Genomic DNA, 15840 nt, shown 5'->3' with positions numbered 1-15840 from the left:
AAAGTAATTAAAAAAATTATAATAACATTTATCGATAGAATTTAATTATTTTCGTAAAAAATGAAATTCTTCGCAAGAATTCAATTTTTGACAAAAATTTTCAAGAAAAAACTTTTCGAATCAATTATATAAATCTCATAAATAATAAAATTATTTCAATTTAATTATTTTAAAAAAATGTCAACAAAATTCTTCAAAATAATTTAATTACTTTCAACCATTCTTGATAAAATTCCTTAAAATGATTTAATTATTTTTTATATTAATTAAATTAAATTTTTTTTTCTTAATTCAGTAGAAATTAATTTGAATATTAAATTCTAATTAAAAATCTTACCTTAAATAAAAAGTGGGACAGATTTTTGTTTTCTCGATCTAGAAAAACAATTAGAGAGCAATTTGAAAACTTAAAAAGAAAAAAAAAAGTGGAAGAAGAAGAAGAAGAGAGAACTAAATGAATGTAAGACGGAAAGTAAAAAGAATTGGATGCGTCAAGGGAATTTGAGAAAAGTTTTCCAACCTGCCGGTAATTCTCGTTAGAAACTTGATTCCTCTCTTCGTGAACAAAAATCCCCTTCCGTCGCTTTCGCCATAGAAGTGTCGAAAGTTGTTTCACTAATAAACAAACGCAATAGTTCTTCTCCTCTGACCACTTTCTTTTCTTTTTTTTTCCTTAAAAGAGGGAAGAAAACAAAAGGAGCTTTAGAAAAATTTATTTGCCTCAGGAAAATGTACAATATACAATTTGAATTTCAAAAGCGAGAGAAATTACTATCTCCCGGAAAATTTTCCAAAGATCGCGTATACAGATAAATATAAAACTTTTCTATTTTATAAGTTTTTAATCGACTTATAAACAATAAATGAGATCTATAAATTATTATAATCACAAATTTTATTCTTGAGGGAAAAGTTTTTGAAATTTTTTTCTTTGAGAAACGATTCTCTCTGTATAATGGTAATAATCTTGATATAGTTAATTGCGCTCAATGGGAACTATTCAAGTATTTCAGTTACGAACATGAAATAGGTATTATGGCCGAAACTAAAGCTATTGAATGAGTTTAAGTATTTCTATTAAATCAACATTCTGACAGGCAACGATTTAATGTAAGGGGGAAAAATTCTTTTCTTCAAAAAAGGCGTACAATTTAATAGAACATCAGTGGAAAAATATATATTTCATCACTGCTTTTCATTTTTTTTTTATTACTTTCACTTGCAAATGTTAGACGCTAAAATATTCAATTATTTATTATTATTATTATTATTATTATTATTATTATTATTATTATTATTATTATTATTATGCAAATTACAATATTTTTTTTAAATATCAACTTCAATTTTTGAATAATTGCAGATTCAAAATTTTACAAAAATGAACTTATTGACTAATTAATTATTATTATTTCTTATTTTCAAGAATTTTAATAAAACTCTTCACAAGAATTCAAATATTTCCAATAGAATTTCAATTTAATTTCTATTATTATTCTATTATTATTACTATTATTAATAATTCTATTATTTTTAAAATTTTCAATAAAATCCCTGACAAAAATTCAATTAATTCCATAAATAATAAAATTCTTCGCAAGAATTCAATTAGCTTCATAAATAATAAAATTAATCGTAGAAATTCAATTACTTTCTAAACAATATTAATAGAATTTCATTAAAGAATTCAATTACTTTCAATAGAATTTTAATAACATTTCTTGAACGAAATCATTTATTTTTCAAAATTTTAACAAAATTAATTACAAAAAGTCAATAAATTTCAAAGATTGCATAAAAACTTTGTCCATAGATTTTATTATTTTCATAAATAATAAACTCTTCTCAGGAATTCAATTATTTTTAAGAAATAATAAAATTCTTCTCAGAAATTCAATATTGCATATTTTGAATATTTTGACAAATTTATTTGTAAGAATTTAATTATTTTTAAATTTTTAAATTAATTAAACTCCTTGAAAGAATCTTCGCAAACATTCAATTGTTTTTATAAATAATAAAATTCTTCTGAGAAATTCAATTATTTTCAGAAATAATAAAATTCTTCACAGAAAATAATATTATTTTCAATACAATTTTTTTAAATCTTCTTTAAAGAATTTAATTAATTTTATTTAAATTCTTCCAATAAATTCAATTATTTTCAAAAATTTCAATAAAATTCTTCGGAAGAATTCAATATTACATATTTTGAATATTTTGACAAATTTATTTGTAAGAATTTAATTATTTTTAAATTTTTAAATTAATAAACTCCTTGAAAGAATCTTCGCAAACATTCAATTGTTTTTATAAATAATAAAATTCTTCTGAGAAATTCAATTATTTTCAGAAATAATAAAATTCTTCACAGAAAATAATATTATTTTTAAAATGATTTTATTAAAACTTCTCTAAAGAATCGAATTAATTTTATTTAAATTCTTCCAATAAATTCAATTATTTTCAAAAATTTCAATAAAATTTTTCGGAAGAATTTAATTACATATTTTGAATATTTTGATAAAATTTGTTTGAAAGAATTTAATTATTTTCAAATTTTCAATATAATTGTAATTTAAGTCCTCGAAAAAATCTTCGCAAAAATTAAATTATTTTTATAATATTGATAAAATTATTTTTCAAAGAAAATTAATTATTTTCAATATAATTTTAATAAAATTTATCGAAATTTAAATTATTTAAAAAAATGTATTAACTAATTAATTTATTGACTTATTGATTAATTTACTATTATTGTTTATTATTTTTAAACATTTGAATAAAATTCTATGATGCAATTCAATTCTATTAAAAAATTTTAACAAAATTCTTGGCTAGAATTCAAATATTTTCAATACAATTTTAATAAATTTTTTCAAAAAAAAATTTATTATTTTCAAACATTCTGTTAGAAACTTGAATCGTATTTGAAATAGATGATTTTAAATCTTTTCAAGTATTAAATTCAATTATAACTGAATAAATTTTAATTGAAATACTTTAAAAACTTTCAAAGCTTGATGCAAAAACTAAAAATTTTTAAAAGGGTTAACAACATTTTTTAAAATGTTAAATTCTTTTTAATTAAATTTCAGAAAGTTCTAAATGTTTGGCAATTTTTTAATTAATTATTTTCAAAAGAATAAAATAAAATTTTGAAAAATAATTTATTCTATTTATAATTTATAATTCTGATTATATTTTAAAAAAATTTAATTTTTTATGTAACTTTTCTTTTGTAACGCAAAAAGTAGAATATCTTCAATTGTGTTTTTTCGTAAAATTCACGTACTTATCAATTTTTAAATTATAATTCTTCAAATATTCCATTATTTTCAAAAACTTTAATAAAATTCTTGAAAAAATTCATTTATTTTCAGTAGAATTTTCTGAAATTTCAACTATTTGACAATTTGTCAACTAAATATGTTTAAAATTTCAAATATTTTTAAAAAATAAAATAAAATTTTTTCCAAAATTTTATTCTTTCATAGTTTCTGAATTCAGTTCGTTAATAATAAATATAAATTTAATTTAAACCTCAAAAATTTTTTAGAAATAAGTTTTGAAAGTTTCTGAAGTACTTTAATTGGAAATTTTTAAGTTATAATTACTTTTAGAAAGATTTAAAATCAAATTATTTTAAATAAATTTCGAGTTTCTAAGAATTTTATTTTGAAATGGAAAATACTAAAAAGAAAAATTGTTTCTTAAAATTTTTAATTTAATCGTATGAAGAGAAGAGAATTTTTGAAAATAATTCATTAAAAATTTGCCAAACGATTGGAATTTTCTGAAATTTTATTTTAAAAGTTTAAAAAAATTATTTTAATACATTTTTGTCACAAAACTTTTGTTGTAACATTATTTTTTAATGAAATCTTTTTGTTTTTAGGTAAAGGAAAAAAAATACCTTTGGACGTGTTATAAAGATGAGAAAACATTAAGTTTGCTTAATCTATCGTGTGAAGAAAATTATCGGATCAACGGAGTGGATTATGGGTGAAAAATATCTAAGGTGCTGTGGTGTATCAAAGAGAGAGAGAGAGTCCCCTTTTTTTCCTTCCATCATGATGTCTCGAGGTAAGAATAAAGAATAAGTAGCGTACAGATTGGATTCACCTCCTTTTCTTCTTGAGATGGTTAAAGACAGGAAATTAGTTTGTGTTGAGGGTGATGCGATCTATATATAAATTTTATTGGGTTCATCTCTTCCACCGCGAACTACGTGATAGAGAACGAAAAGGGGGCGAGCTACAAATAAAAGAGATAAGGGGGCGAAGTATAAAATGAAAAAGAAAATAATATTTACACACAAAGAGACAAGAGAAAATTTTTTTTTCTCTCTATAAACGAAAATTGAATACAGACGAAATTAGCTGTGTTATTGGAAGAAAAGGTATTTCTATTCAATGGAAAATTGATTCGATGAGAAAGAAATGAAAATAATAAAATTAATATTAATTAAATTATGGGAAAACGAAATTAAGCGAATATTAATTTTTCTTTATTTTTATTCAAATTGAAATGATAAAAATAAAATAGCGAGGGGAAATTAAGAAGGAATAAAATTGGAAGAGTGGAAAAATTAATAATGATATTAATTTCAAGTAAAATAGGGGAAAATAAAATGAAAAATAATAGACAAAAAAATTAACAAACTTAGGGAAGAAAATTAGAAGAGATTGGAATTCATGATTAATATTAAAATCAGTGGAGAGTAATAAATTTCGTAATAGTAACAGATTATACATACATATATATATATGCGGGACATTAATTTCATTTGGTGTGTATGGCATTCGTGAAGATTAATTATCACTCTAAACCATTCACACGATTAGTGGAACATTCACGGAGTAATTCATAAACAAATATTAATAATTTTATAGTATTATTTACTAGAAAACTAAAGTTTCAGAATGTCTTGTACTTTTCTAATCATTTACTTTCGTTTTTTAATTAATTACTTTATTGTTTTATATTTATATTAATATAAAAAATAATTAAAAGAACTAATCTTTTTGAATCATTGAATTCTTGCGAAGAATTTTATTATTTAGAAAAATAATTTAATTATTCTAGAGAAAAATTTTATTTAAATTTTTAGACAATATTTAAATTCAATCTTAGAAATTTATTAAAATTTTTGAAATAATTCAATTAATTCAAGGAATTTTGTTAAAATATTGTAAATAATTCAATTTTCTACAAAATTTCAATTATCTTTATAAATAATAAAATTTTTCTTCAAAATTCAATTATTTAAAAAAAATTTAATAAAATTTTTTACAGGCATTCAATTATTTACAAAGTTTTTAATAAATTTCTTCGAAATAATTCAATTATTTTCATAAGTAATAAAACTTATCGCAGAATTTCAATTCTTTTTAATACTATGTTAATCAAATTCCTCGAAAAATGTAATGATTATTAAAAATTTTTATTAAAATTCGTTAAAAGAAATCAATTATTTTAAAATTTATTGATAAAATTCTTTATAAGATGTCAGTTTTAAGAAACATTTAAATATTCAATAAATTATTTATTTTTGTATTTAAATATTTGAATTCTCGTAGAATTTCTAATGAAAATTGATTTAAAAGTGAATTTACAGTTAAAATTTTATTTAATAATTTTTCTGTAGAATTCGGCAGAATTTATTTTTTGGATATTATTTCAAGTTTTTATTTTCTTATATTAAATTAATGAATTTCCGAATAATAATAATAATAATCGAAATTTTATAAAATTCAATAATTGTAAACAACTGGATTTGAAAATTCTTAATGAACTTTTTAAAAAATTATTAAAAATAATTGATTTAAAGACGAATTTGAGTTAAAAATTCTTGAAAATATTAATTAAATTGAAAATAATTTTAAAGAAGTTACAGTAACAATATTCTTATAATATAAAATAATTATTTTATCTCTCGAACATCTATAATTATTATAACAAATGAAGAAATCGATCACTCCGAGTCTTCGACTCGGAGCAATCGATATCTTCATGTTTTATAATAAATATTTTTAAAGTTGTTTAATTTCAAAAAGGTTTGAATTTGAATGTTTTGAAAAATTTTAATTCCTATTGAAAAAATAATAATGATTAAATATTTATTTAAAAAAGAAGTTATTGATGTTTTCGAATAATTGTGCAATTAAAAAAATTCATTTATAAATAGAACATTTGTAATATGTAATAGAACATTTTTTTGATTATCTTATATTTTTTAGAGCGAATCAGAATATTCTTCCGGGTCAGGGAAAAAGTCCAAATTTTGTCTTGAAATCAGGGAAAAGTTAGGGAAAAACAAAATTAAATTTTTGTGGCCACCCTATTATAATAATTAGCAAATTGGTAGAATAATGTTTATAAAAAATGAAATATTCTATAAAATAAACATTATTGTAAATAATAATTTTGAAGAATAAGAATTTGTAGAAATTTAGAGTCGGTCACCTCTAAATTTTGAATAACTACAAAATCAAGGCAGATTTACAACAAAAAAAACAATAGCATTTGTATTAACAACTTGAATCGAGCGCATATTTGCTAAACGCTCCATTTACCATGTTTGGGCGAATGTCAGAGAGGGTTAACCGGAAACCCCTATTTCGTGTAGGTGTTTGAACACGTGTGTTATAGAGACAAGTATTCGTGAGAGACTTTATTGGTGAATCCACGTTAGTGTATTTACACCTATGAAGCACGTGCTATCGTTGAATTCGAGCTCCGGTGGCTCTGTACAGTAATTTACTAATTGACGATTGATTGAACAAGCTCAGCAATGGGTACCAACTCATCCACGATAGTGTCACATTGTCCTCAAATTGGAAATGTCTCAGGGTTTTCAATTTCAAAGTAAGGAGTTTGTCTTTCTTGGAATATTTCACCATTTCTCTTTGGATTTTTTCATTATTGTTACATTTCTTCTTTTAGGGCTTTTGATTTCACTGCGAAAGACTTTATCTCTTAATTAAATACTTTGCTCACTTAAGCAATATAGATTAATAATTAATTAATTAACTAATTCAAAAATTGATTTACAATAAATTCGAAACTTTTTGAAAATTCTCGTAAAGGAATAAAGTTTTTCTAAACAAATTTGTTTGTTTTGAAAATTAATTTTTGTGAGTTATTCTCATTTTTTTAATGTCAAAAAAAAACTAAAAAAAACTCGTTTTATTCACTTTACAAAATTGATAAAAATTCGATTCCATATTTTTTATTTTCCAAACTGTTTCCTGATTTTCATCAAAAATATAAACTTTTTTCTTATCCTGCTAATAAATTGAATTCCTGCTATGAATTTTATTATTCATGAAAGAATTTAAAATACATTTATAAAAAATAATTTAATTCTTGCAAAGAATTTTATAAAAATTTTTAAATAATTCATTTTTTTCGAAAAATTTTATGCAAATTCTAATTTAAATAATTGAATTGATGAAAATTTTTATTATTCATTAAAAGAATTGAATTCTTACGAAAATTCTTACAAACCGTTTTTTAAATAATTGAATTCTATTTGGAAATTTTATAAAAATAGTAGATATATTGAAAATCATCGAATTGCGAAAAGTTTTTAAAGATAATTAAATTTTACAAAGAATTCTATTAAAAAATTTGTCAATAATTGCGAATGTCTATGGGGAATTTTATTAAATTTTTTTGAAAATAATTGAATTCCTAAAAACATTTTATTATTTATGAAAATAATTGAATTCTTGCGCGATTTATTAGAATTTTTTAAAATAATGAAATTTTCAAGAAGAAATTTATTACTTTTAAAAATAATTGAATTATTGCGATGAATATTGTTATTTATGAAAATAATTGAATTTTGAAAAGAATTTTATTAAAAAACCTCAAAATAATTGAATTTTCGGCAGTAATTTTCTTATTTATCGACATAATTGAATTCTTTCGAAAAATAATTTGTGTAAATTTTTGAATTCTTAGAAAAAATTAAATTAAAATTTAAAAAATAATTGAATTATTTCAAAAAAATTTAATTAAAATTGTATTTAAAACAATTAATTTCTTTCGAATAATTTTATTAAACTTTTGGAAATAATTATTCAATCCTTCCAAAAAATATTTAAAATAAATTTTTTTTAATTTAATTTTTCGAGGAATTGAAATTAAGTTTTTAAGAATAATTACATTTTTGAGCAATTCCTGTAAAATTGTATTAAGAATAATTGAAATCCTGCTATAAATTTTATTATTTATGAAAATAATTGAATAGTTGCTAAGAATTTTATTATAATTCTCAAAAATAATTGAATTACAGAAAAGAATTTTATTATTTTTGAAAATAATTGAATTATTGCGGAAAAGTTTATTAAAATGTTTAAAAAGAATTGAATTTCTGTGAAAATTTTTATTATTTTTGAAAGTAATTGAATTTTTCATAAGAATTTTATGAACATTGTTTTAAATAATTATTTTTTTCGAAATATAATAAATATTATGAAAATTTTATTAGTTTAAATAATTGAATTCTTGTGGAAAACTTTATTTGTGAAAATAAATTTTTCGATTATTAATTTAAAATAGTTTTAAAAATAGGTAATAATTATTAAAATATTTATTATTATCGTTTTCAAAAATTTTAATAAAATTCTTCGTAAGAATTTAATTGTTTTCAAAAATTTGAATAAAATTTGTTTATAAAATTTTAATTATTTTAATTTAATTTAATTTAATTTCAATTTTTAATTTTTATTAAATTCCTCAAAAAATGGAATTTGCTTCAAAAGGTTAATTAAAAGTTCTCGAAAGAATTCAAATAAAATAAAATAAAAAAATAATAATAATAATAATAATAATAATAATAATAAGAATAAAATTCTTTGTGGAAATTCATTTATTTTTTTTGTACGACTTTTTTTTGTAGAAAATGAATTACTTTTAATAAAATTTTATTGAAGTTTTGCTAAAAAATTCAATTATTTTTAATAACTTTATTTTAATTTTTCTCATAAATTCAGTTATTTGCAATACAATATTTACTAAATTCCTCAAAAAAAAACTTAATTGTTTTTCAAAATTTTTGACAATAAAAATAGAATTTTGAAAATTTACTTTTATTTGAGATTTTCATGAAGTGATATCATGAATTTTCTCTCTAACTCTTCTAAATCTTTCAAACTCACAATTTTCTTTATACATTCTATTGAACTGAAAAATTTTTCAAGCACACTGACCTCGAACAATATTTTTTAAAAATTGACTGAAAAATTGTTGACCATTCAAACTGAAAAACTTTGCCTCAAATTCGAATAATTTCCATTCATAAATCAGACAGTTGGGAAATTTTTATAAAAAATGACCCTTAAAATGTTAAAACTATAAAGAAAATTTATCTTACTAAATTCAAATTTGAAAAATAAGTCTCAGTTCAGTTCTGAAATTTTTTATAAAAATATTTTATGATGATTTATACTTACTTGCAGGAATTATTAAAAATTATTTCAATATCCAACGATAAATAATAAATTTTAAAATACGAAAATATGATATATTAATAAAATTTATCACTGGAAATAATTTAAACGACATTTTTGTTATATTTTCTACTTTGATAATTGGATAAAATTGATAGTAATTTGAATCATTTAATTATAATTTAATAATAATTTAATAATAATTAAATAATAATTCTAAAGAATTTGAAAAATTCTGTTTAAATTAATTTTCGAAATTAACAGAGAAGAATGTTATTGTTTAGCTTTAAAATCGATTGAAATGAAATTCACACACTGATAAATTTATGGGTTAAATATATTTAAAAATAAAATAAAATTAAAATTGGGCCCAGTTCGAATGTCGAATATTCGACATTCGACATTTCGGCGCCCCAAAACCGAACAAAATTGGTTCGGTTCGAATTTTGCACAGCTCTAAATATTATATTTAATTGAAAAATTTACGAATAATTGAAATTTCGTTAAATTGTATTGTAAAGAAATGAATTTGAAAATTGTCAGAGGAATTTTTCGAAAATTATTAAAAATAAACGATTTAAAGAAGAATTTTAGTGAAAAATTCTTGAAAATAATAATTAAATTTTTTTATCACTCGGTCATCTTTAATTATATTATAAAACATGAAGAAACCGATCGCTCCGAGTCTTCGACTCGGAGTTATCGATATCTTCATGTTTTATAGTGAATACATAATAATAGATATATAATTTTGTCAATTTCCATTCTTGTTAATTTTTCCAATGTTTAACAGATAGATTATTTATTAATTATACTCATAAATTATTATTAATATTCAAGAAGTAAAATAATTAACAAATATAAAATTTGTATTATAACAATATCTTGAAGGATGGAAAATTTTATTTGAATTTTTAAGTATAGTATCCGAGGTAGTATCAGGTTCATCCATTCCTTATCAGACAATCAAAATTTAGGAAAAAGAACGTTTAAATATATTTTTTCTAATTATTAATATTTTTTATCAGGTGATAATGATTTATATTGTTCAAAATGGGGTTTTTTTCTTAAATATCTTATTGAAAAATTAATATTTTTTTTGTTTGTTAAGGTGTAATTTTTTCAGAATTTTATATACGTTTATTGAAAATAAAAAGGAAGAATTTTTAGTTATTTTATTTTTCTATTTAAAAGATATTGAATAGTTATTAAAAAAGTATAGGGGTCACACAATTACCGTCGGTTTATTTAGATACTTTATTTTCAATAATTTATTTGATTTATAAATAATTTAAAATCAACCATATCTTATGTTTGAATTAAATATATTATTTTTTTTAAATGAACCAAAGAATGTGTTTCAATTAACTTAAATATGTCAATATGTCAAACTTAAATATGTTTGACAGTATAGCAAAAATATTTTAAGTTTGATTTAAACAAATTATGTTTGAATCAAATAAATAGTTTTCTCAGTGCAGTGAATGAGACAATTTTAAAAAATGATAGTCACATTCGTTGACTGTTACAATTGATCACACTTACAATCTCTGTATTTTTCTCTTATCATTTATATTCGTTATTTGACGAGTTCACTCACATTCATAATGTCACTTAAAAGCTCGGAGGGGAATTTATATAGAGTAGACAAAGGCAAAAAAAAAAGAGAAGAAGAAAAACTGTAGTAGCTTATTGGGACAAGAGAAAATATTGAAGTTGAAATGAAAGAAGAGAAGCCAAGAGAATCAGAGAGAGAGAGAGAGAGAGAGAGAGGGAGAGGAGGTGAATGTTCCACAAGTCGTCTTAGTGAAGATGCATTTAATAAACAAACACCTTGCCTACAGAGTTTTGGTATACTTGCTTGTCTATATTTATTCTATATACAGTAAAGGTTCTTGTTCAAAATCTAAGGTTGAGAGAAAGAGAGAGAGGTGGGGGAAAATAGTGGAAAATTTAACGGAGATAGAGAAACACCAAAACGGAAAGCGAGTAAGTGAGATACTGCGCAAGCTTCGCACAAAACCGGCAGTGATCTTCAGTCGTTGAATTTACCAAGCTCGCCAGAGAGCTTTCGGTTCTGCTTCCAGTCGGTAGTTGTGTTTACATGAAACACACACAGAGTTAAATTTCTCAAACCGCGTTTTGTGTTTTGAAAAAAAAAATAATTTTTTTTTCTTTCGAAAAAGTCCCTTTTCTTTTCTGTCGCTCAATGATTCAAGTGATACTCTAAAAGTAAAGTGTCCTAACTCTCACCTCGTTCTAAATTTTGTTTTTTGTTCTTTCATTTTCTTTTTTGTTTTTCCCCAATTTTTTTGAGCTGGAAAAGTGCGGAGAGTAGAAAAAAAAAGTGCAAAAGTTTACAAAAAAAAAATCAAACAAATTTTAAATGAAAATGTGTGTGTAGAATATATAGTTTTTGATTTATAAAGTGAATTAAAGTGCGAAAAGGGAAATTGTTTATTCCATTTGATATGGAATTAATGAATGCGTGATTAAATTGTTAATATTCTTTCGTTCCGAAAAATCATCAGTTTGATTCTATATTCGTGGTGTAATTTTTTGGAGGATTATGAGAATTTAGAAATAAGGTAAATTTGTTTTGTCATTTTTTTCCTTAGTTTTTATTTTTATATTGACTATTTTCCGATTTAAATTTTAAATTCAAAAAATTAAGTTTTAATTATTTATAAACAATTATTTTATTTTGTAGAATCATGATTTTGGAAAATATTTGAATACGCTCAACTTCAGTTGATCTAAGTTTTCATTAATCAAAATTTGAACTGATATAAAGTTAAAAATTTCAATCTTAATAAATTTCAAATTCAAATATTTTAAACATCAATTTATAAGATTCGTAATTAGGAAAAAAGTTGCAAAAAGTTTTATCAGTTTTTGTAAACTTTTGATTAGATCAAAAAATTCTGAACTTTTAAATATATGAAATCTTTTTCCGTATAAATATTTACAAAAATTTCTGACTTGATTAGAAATCAAAAATCTAATTTTGTTTTTTCCTCAATCGTGATGAAATATTATAAAAAAATTTGAAAAATAAATTTAAATAAATAAAATAAATGTCTATTAATTTTAATTTAATTATAAATAATTAAAAATTTTAAATAAATAATTTAAATTGGAACGCTTAGAATAAATTTTTCAAATATATTTAATTAAAAGTTTAGTTTCAAAAAATGTTCAATAAGTTAATTTTTTAATAAATTTTAATTTTTAAATCTTTTATCGATTAAAATCTTAGTTGACTCTGAATTAAATGCGTCAAAATTTTCAATCTTTGTCATTCCAATTCATCTTAATTTTAATTATTCACAAAGTCATAGTTGATCCAAATTTCAGTTTATCCGAATTTTAAATAATATAAATTTCAAATTCTGATCTTTTTATTTATTTAGTTAGTTATTTAATTTCTTTTAATCTTGTAAGTCTCAAATTCAATCATTTCAAACTTCAATTTAAGTGTGTTTTTTTTAAATTGAAATTTGAGCTTAATTAAAAATAAAATGAATTGGAATTTCAAAGATTAACAAGTAAAATTAATTTCACGAAATTTGTTTCAAAATAAAAATTATAGACAATGTTTAACTTAGGCTGTTGATTCCTATTGAAGACAGTAATTTTTGAAAATATTTATAAAGAAAAAATTTTAAAATCTAAAATTAAGATTCATTAAAATGCTAATTAATTAAAAATTGTTTTAACATCTTTTTCTTAAACATGATTTTTATGAATTTTATGTTGTATCGTACATAAAAATCAAATTTGAAAAAAGCTTTAAAAGTATAGATTTATCAATTTTTGAAAAACACGAAAGAAATATTGACGCAAAATTTTTATAAAAAAAATTTTATATTGAAAAAGAAATAAGTAAATTTTGTTAATTTAAACTTTCAGAACATTTTATTTTTTCATTTTCCGAACAAATTGTTCAAATATATATTTAATCAAAGTTTACCCTCTAAAAATATTTAATTATTAAATTAATATTTTAGTTCAAATCTTTTAAAAACTTTTAAAAACTTTCATCGATTAAAATCTTAGTTATCTCTAAATTTAGTTTGTAGAAAATTTTATACTTCGCAATTCCAATTCATCGAATATTTTAAACTAAAATTCAGTTGGAAATTTTAGTTTATTTAAAATTTAAACAATATTCAAGTATTTTTAATTTTAATTTATGTATTTCTTTTGTTTTGTTAGAAATTATTTTTATAAATTTTATGTTATATCTGTTTAGAAATCAGAATTAGAAAAAAAGTTTCTATATTTTTATCAGTTTTTGTAAACTTGATGTGTTCAAAAAATTCTGAATTTTGAAATGAACGAAATATTTTTTCCTGATAAATGTTTTTTAAAAATTGATTTCAATAGAAATAAAAAATTTTAATTAAACATTTTCAAAGTTTATAATTTATTTGTTAACATATAAAATAATTTTAAATATAAACAATATATGTTTAAAACTGTAAACATATGAAATTATAGTAAAATTTGATTTTCAGAAAGAAGCAAATAAATTTCGGTAACTTATACTTTCAAAAGTTTAGGGACACAACTTTCTCCTTATTTTAAGGAATCTAAATTTTAATTATTAACTAAATTTTATTTATTCCTGCGATTTTTGTTTATAAAGCAAATTATCAGCCTTATTTGACTTTCATTTTTACTTTCACTTTCATAGATATTTAATTTGACTTTCATTCTTACTTTCACTTTCATAGATATTTAATTTGATTTTCATTTTTACTTTCACTTTGGTAGATTTTCATTTTTTTTCACATTAATTTTCACTTTCATCTTGATAAATTTTTTATTATTTATTTTCACTTTCAGAGTAACAAAAAAATTGAAAATAAAAATAAGAAGTCTTTCATAGTGAAAATGAAAGTGAAAATAAAAATGAAAATGAAAATGAAAATGAAAATGAAAATGAAAATGAAAATGAAAATGAAAATGAAAATGAAAATGAAAATGAAAATGAAAATGAAAATGAAAATGAAAATGAAAATGAAAATGAAAATGAAAATGAAAATGAAAATGAAAATGAAAATGAAAATGAAAATGAAAATGAAAATGAAAATGAAAATGAAAATGAAAATGAAAATGAAAATGAAAATGAAAATGAAAATGAAAATGAAAATGAAAATGAAAATGAAAATGAAAATGAAAATGAAAATGAAAATGAAAATGAAAATGAAAATGAAAATGAAAATGAAAATGAAAATAAAAATCTGTCAAAATGAAAATGAAAGTGAAAATGAAAAAAATCTTTCACTTTTTTTGTTATTTCTTCTTTAACTTCTTTTTTCCCGTTGACTGTACAGTTTTCGATGGAAGTAGAGAATCACTATTATTAGGGTGATTTAAACATTTAGTGCTGAGTGCACTCGACAATTACAATAAGTTTTTGGTATCTGAAATGATCAAACTCACTTTTGAGACTGTGTCTATGGGGGGGAGGGAGGAGGGAAAAAATACACTAAGGTTTCTCATCAACATTAACAACTCATCAGTCAGTGTCACATTTGCTGCTAATCGAAACGTCATTTCGAGGAAACTCATTTCCGGAAAAAAGTTACTTCTTTGAAATTCCGCGCGAAAGACTCTTCTTTCCATTAGAATTTTTTACGATTTTTTTCTCATCGATTTTCTACTTTTAAAATTAAGAGTGAAATAATTCGCATTGATGTTTAATGTATTTTCGTTGGCTTGAAGTAAAAATATTTTATTGGGAGGTTTACAAATTTTACAAAAACAAAGTGAAAAACTAGGATTTATTCAATTTTTTTTTTGACAAAAATTTGACAGTTATTTATAGTAAAAACTTTTAAAAATTAAAGTTAGAAAATTTTTGATTAATCAAAATAGTAGCAAAGTTAGTATGAATTAAAATTTGACTTAAAATTTTGTTAAAAGTGGTTTTTTTGAATTTTTTTTTATGTTTACTATTAATTTTTATTAATGACAAATATCAAATTTGATGAAAAAAATGTTTTTTAATTAATTTAATGAATTTGTTTTTATACAGTAAATAAATAATTATTATTTTTATTATTTGAAAAGCACTCAATTCTTGGATTAAAATTTTTAAAAATCTTTAATTCAAAAAGCAGAATATATATAAAAATATTTTCTACAGTTTATGTAAATTATAAAAAAATTTAAAATCACGTAGACATTAAATATTTTTGTACAGTACCTAAATTTCATCAATAAATGAATAACCATTATTATTTAATGATTGTATTTTATGAAAAATTAATTACAGCAAGATGGAATTAAAATAGAATTGCATTCATAATTTACAATACGAAATACTGTAAAATTCATTCATAAATAAGTGAAATGTAATTAATTACTA

At 20.8% G+C, this 15840-nt stretch overlaps 1 protein-coding gene across 2 annotated transcripts in view; it reads left to right on the top strand.

Annotated features, from left to right (window-relative positions):
* The window catches only part of LOC122512891 (cubilin-like), a 150212-nt gene that overhangs the window by 12243 nt on the left and 122129 nt on the right, over window positions 1–15840 (top strand). Inside the window, exon 3 of one of the 2 annotated variants that reach the window (XM_043629024.1) lies at window positions 3899–4086. The gene's annotated coding sequence lies outside the window, so the exon portion shown is untranslated. Of the gene's footprint in view, window positions 1–3898; window positions 4087–11548; window positions 12050–15840 lie in introns of those variants that run through there. The other variant, XM_043629025.1, reaches the window with a different exon arrangement.

Source organism: Leptopilina heterotoma, unplaced genomic scaffold (assembly GCF_015476425.1).
Source record: "Leptopilina heterotoma isolate Lh14 unplaced genomic scaffold, ASM1547642v1 Lhet_13, whole genome shotgun sequence".
NCBI lineage: Eukaryota > Metazoa > Arthropoda > Insecta > Hymenoptera > Figitidae > Leptopilina > Leptopilina heterotoma.
The sequence above is the reverse complement of the archived record's forward strand: the minus strand, read 5'-3'. Positions and strand labels throughout refer to the sequence as shown.